This window comes from Schistocerca serialis, unplaced genomic scaffold, assembly GCF_023864345.2.
Source record: "Schistocerca serialis cubense isolate TAMUIC-IGC-003099 unplaced genomic scaffold, iqSchSeri2.2 HiC_scaffold_1142, whole genome shotgun sequence".
In the NCBI taxonomy this organism is placed as follows: domain Eukaryota; kingdom Metazoa; phylum Arthropoda; class Insecta; order Orthoptera; family Acrididae; genus Schistocerca; species Schistocerca serialis.
In genome coordinates this window covers 75,001-80,000 of record NW_026047340.1, presented here as the reverse complement: position 1 = coordinate 80,000, position 5,000 = coordinate 75,001, and the positions used below count along the sequence as shown (strand labels likewise).

At 51.2% G+C, this 5,000-nt stretch overlaps 1 non-coding gene across 1 annotated transcript in view; it reads right to left on the bottom strand.

Annotated features, from left to right (window-relative positions):
* Positions 1-154, bottom strand: part of LOC126432580 (small subunit ribosomal RNA) — a 1,909-nt gene extending 1,755 nt beyond the window's left edge. Inside the window, exon 1 of the ribosomal RNA XR_007578066.1 lies at positions 1-154. This exon is cut by the window's left edge and continues 1,755 nt beyond it. This is a non-coding gene — a ribosomal RNA (small subunit ribosomal RNA).
* Between the last annotated feature and the right edge of the window lie 4,846 nt (positions 155-5,000).

The window sequence follows — 5,000 nt, the reverse complement described above, 5'->3', positions numbered from 1 at the left end:
TACCACAGTTATCCAAGTAACGTGGGTACGATCTAAGGAACCATAACTGATTTAATGAGCCATTCGCGGTTTCACCTTAATGCGGCTTGTACTGAGACATGCATGGCTTAATCTTTGAGACAAGCATATGACTACTGGCAGGATCAACCAGGGAGCTGCGTCAACTAGAGCTGAGCAGCCGGCCGCCCGGGAGTGTGTCCCGGGGGCCCGCGCGAACACGCAAGCGTCCGCTCAATTATTCTGCAAACAGGAGGAGGCTGAGCTCCCCTGCACAACACACCTCGAAACCCTCTCAGGTCCCGGCGGCGCGCAGCGCCGTCCTAAGTACTTGGTCGGGTTCGAGAGAGGCGCAATCGCCCGGAGTTAGGCGAGTAGACGCTTTAGGTGCGACCACCCGTGCTCCCAACTGAGCTTGCCGCTGCCGACAGAGGCCCGGGAGCGTGCTGTCGTGGCATTGCCGGCGGGAGACAACACGCGCCACCTACGGTGACCGGCAGCTCCAACGCCAGCGCCACAGAAGGACAAAAGCCCTACTTGGGTGCCGAAGCGAACTCTCCCAGCACAGCGCACGCGCCAACACGTCCGCACAGCTGCGATACAAACCACCTGCGAGAACCGCTGGGGCGACCGAGCAGCAGACGGCGTCGCGGCGCCGAGCGCCGGGCGGCGGCGCATCCTCAGCGCACAAAGTCCTCAATCGGACCAGCACACTGCAGATGGCCACCGCGCTTCGCACCGGGCCCGCGAGGACCTACTTTGGCCGCAAGGCGCCGCGAGCAGGGGGCGCCGGCGCGCAGCTGCGCCGCCTGCCGCGTCCGTCGGCCGGCGCGCCTGCCACCGGCCGCCCCCACCAGCCGGCTGTAGCGCGTGCGCCCACGCACCGCGCTGCCAGCACGCCGGGCGGCCCCCCCTCACCGGCCGGGGACGGTCCCACCCAGCCACCGCCGCGTATCGCCTCACACCCAGATCCCCTTTCACGTTCGTGGGCATGGTGGGTCCCCTTTCACGTTCGTGGGCATGGTGGGTATCCCTGAAACAACCGGTTAATAGCTCGACCGATCGTCGCCAACACTGATTCACCTCTAGCGAGAACAACCGCACCACAACGGGTTACCGGTTGTTCATTTGCGTAACGTCACCAGCAAAAGTACACGTCCATCGCCATTTGCAACGAGTATTGCATGCCTGTGTCAGGTGTCACAACACACTACGTCTGCCCACATAGACGCAACAACATGTGCACGCCTAGAGAACACGTGGAAGGTAGACCCCGTACGTATGCGGTGTCCATTGCGCGAACGACTGTCAGCCCGCCTCTGCAGCATGTCGCAGATGTGGAACGCGGTGCAACATGCTATCACGGTGTGTGAGAAGAGACGACTACGTCCGAATACACGCTCCACTACATCAACAGACTGCTCATGCTGATCGCCATCCAGGGCGTCCGTTCCTCCCACACGTCTGTATGGCGTACCACACTGCAATCCAGCTCTTATAGGGAGACGACACGTAGCTGCGTGCACAATATTTGGACTGTATGGTCCGCCGTTGCTAGGCGCTGTCGTCATACGGTCACATGGGCCACGATGTATCATTCAGTACATACGGAGCAATGTGCAGTACAGTTTGTGGGTTTTGCGTACATCGGCGGACAGGTGACAGGCCGTACCACAACGTAGGCTGAGTACGTCGGCATGCGAAGGGCATTGAACATGCAAACTTCTCACCGACCAGCTTGCGAAGGCAGGGGGGAAGGGGGGGGGGCATGTACGTCCTGCTGCTATCCACACTACAGTGTATAGCAGGAGCATGTGGAAAGTCAGCAACACCTGCAAGGTGTTTAACATGACGCGATACACAGGGGACCGGGCAGTGCGAGTAGCGAACTATATTGCGAGGGTTGCGGTTAGGCAACACTACACTACTTTAACGGGTTGCATAACAATTACAGAGCAGGTTCAGCGACAACGTGCGTCAGGTTAAGGCGCAATATAGTTTAGGTTACGGCGCACTTTAGGTTAGGTTAAGGCACATTATAGGTTAGGTTAAGGCACAACATGGGTTACGTTAAGGCACAACATGGGTTACGTTAAGGCACAACATGGGTTAGGTTAAGGCACAACATGGGTTAGGTTAAGGCACAACATGGGTTAGGTTAAGGCACAACATGGGTTAGGTTAAGGCACAACATGGGTTAGGTTAAGGCACAACATGGGTTAGGTTAAGGCACAACATGGGTTAGGTTAAGGCACAACATGGGTTAGGTTAAGGCACAACATGGGTTAGGTTAAGGCACAACATGGGTTAGGTTAAGGCACAACATGGGTTAGGTTAAGGCACAACATGGGTTAGGTTAAGGCACAACATGGGTTAGGTTAAGGCACAACATGGGTTAGGTTAAGGCACAACATGGGTTAGGTTAAGGCACAACATGGGTTAGGTTAAGGCACAACATGGGTTAGGTTAAGGCACAACATGGGTTAGGTTAAGGCACAACATGGGTTAGGTTAAGGCACAACATGGGTTAGGTTAAGGCACAACATGGGTTAGGTTAAGGCACAACATGGGTTAGGTTAAGGCACAACATGGGTTAGGTTAAGGCACAACATGGGTTAGGTTAAGGCACAACATGGGTTAGGTTAAGGCACAACATGGGTTAGGTTAAGGCACAACATGGGTTAGGTTAAGGCACAACATGGGTTAGGTTAAGGCACAACATGGGTTAGGTTAAGGCACAACATGGGTTAGGTTAAGGCACAACATGGGTTAGGTTAAGGCACAACATGGGTTAGGTTAAGGCACAACATGGGTTAGGTTAAGGCACAACATGGGTTAGGTTAAGGCACAACATGGGTTAGGTTAAGGCACACCATGGGTTAGGTTAAGGCACACCATGGGTTAGGTTAAGGCACACCATGGGTTAGGTTAAGGCACAACGTGGGTTAGGTTAAGGCACAACATGGGTTAGGTTAAGGCACAACATGGGTTAGGTTAAGGCACAACATGGGTTAGGTTAAGGCACAACATGGGTTAGGTTAAGGCACAACATGGGTTAGGTTAAGGCACACCATGGGTTAGGTTAAGGCACACCATGGGTTAGGTTAAGGCACAACATGGGTTAGGTTAAGGCACAACATGGGTTAGGTTAAGGCACAACATGGGTTAGGTTAAGGCACAACATGGGTTAGGTTAAGGCACAACGTAGGTTAGGTTAAGGCACAACGTAGGTTAGGTTAAGGCACAACGTAGGTTAGGTTAAGGCACAACATGGGTTAGGTTAAGGCACAACATGGGTTAGGTTAAGGCACAACATGGGTTAGGTTAAGGCACAACATGGGTTAGGTTAAGGCACAACATGGGTTACGTTACGGCACAACATGGGTTACGTTACGGCACAACATGGGTTACGTTACGGCACAACATGGGTTACGTTACGGCACAACATGGGTTACGTTACGGCACAACATGGGTTACGTTACGGCACAAATTAGGTTAGGTTACGGCACAAATTAGGTTAGGTTAAGGCACAAATTAGGTTAGGTTAAGGCACAAATTAGGTTAGGTTAAGGCACAAATTAGGTTAGGTTAAGGCACAAATTAGGTTAGGTTAAGGCACAAATTAGGTTAGGTTAAGGCACAAATTAGGTTAGGTTAAGGCACAAATTAGGTTAGGTTAAGGCACAAATTAGGTTAGGTTAAGGCACAAATTAGGTTAGGTTAAGGCACGATATAGGTTAGGTTAAGGCACGATATAGGTTAGGTTAAGGCACGATATAGGTTAGGTTAAGGCACGATATAGGTTAGGTTAAGGCACGATATAGGTTAGGTTAAGGCACGATATAGGTTAGGTTAAGGCACGATATAGGTTAGGTTAAGGCACGATATAGGTTAGGTTAAGGTACGATATAGGTTAGGTTAAGGTACGATATAGGTTAGGTTAAGGTACGATATAGGTTAGGTTAAGGTACGATATAGGTTAGGTTAAGGTACGATATAGGTTAGGTTAAGGTACGATATAGGTTAGGTTAAGGTACGATATAGGTTAGGTTAAGGTACGATATAGGTTAGGTTAAGGTACGATATAGGTTAGGTTAAGGTACGATATAGGTTAGGTTAAGGTACGATATAGCGTAGGTTCAGATACACATTGTTGTAGGGAAAGGTGTATTGGGGGGGGGGGGCGGCAGGTTCGTTGATAGTGATTATCGTAATTGGATGCCTGCGGTATTATCCGATTTGTCACGTCAGGATGCACTTTTGGCTCATGACAGGCGGCGCTCCGATTCCATGGTTGTGGCAGATCTGTGTCTTTCATTCCTGCCATTGTTTGTGTGCTGTGACAGGAGGCAGTATTGTGATGTTGGGTGCACCACTGTGTAGGACATGTGTGGGTGTTCGTGGCTTAGCTGAGCAATGTGCGGATGTCGGAAGGGTGGGATATTGTGTTTTCTGGGTGGACCTCCCGGTCTGGTAATGATAGTGTGGATTGTGTCATGTGGCGGAGAGGATGCACTGGATGTTCTTCCATGCTGGTGGTTAGATATTGTGTGTGATAAGAGAGTAGTGTGTGATAAGAGTGTCTGGCTGACGTGTGGTTCTCATTGTGTGCAGAGTCTTTCAGCATGTATAGGGACGGTTGTATATATTATCTGTATTCTGATGGCTCTGCATCTATTACTAATCAGTGCCGTGTATACGGTTACTCTAGTTCCAGTCGAAACTGTTCTATCTCTGTACATTAGTGACACTGCGGCTCCACTATGTTGCCGCCCCTGTCGGCCGTTTCCCCCAGTGTATGGCTAATGATTATCAGCAATCAGTCTATTAGTCAATACCGGTAGTGTGACGACGTCAAATGTCCGGGATGGGGGAAGCTACACCCTTCCCGTGGGTCAGGGCCTAGAAAGACTCTTCCCACGCAGGAGACTCGGACTGTCGTTACTCTTCCGAGACATATATGTGCCCAGCGTTTTTTTGCGGCTGCGAGTGCAACGCCAGGA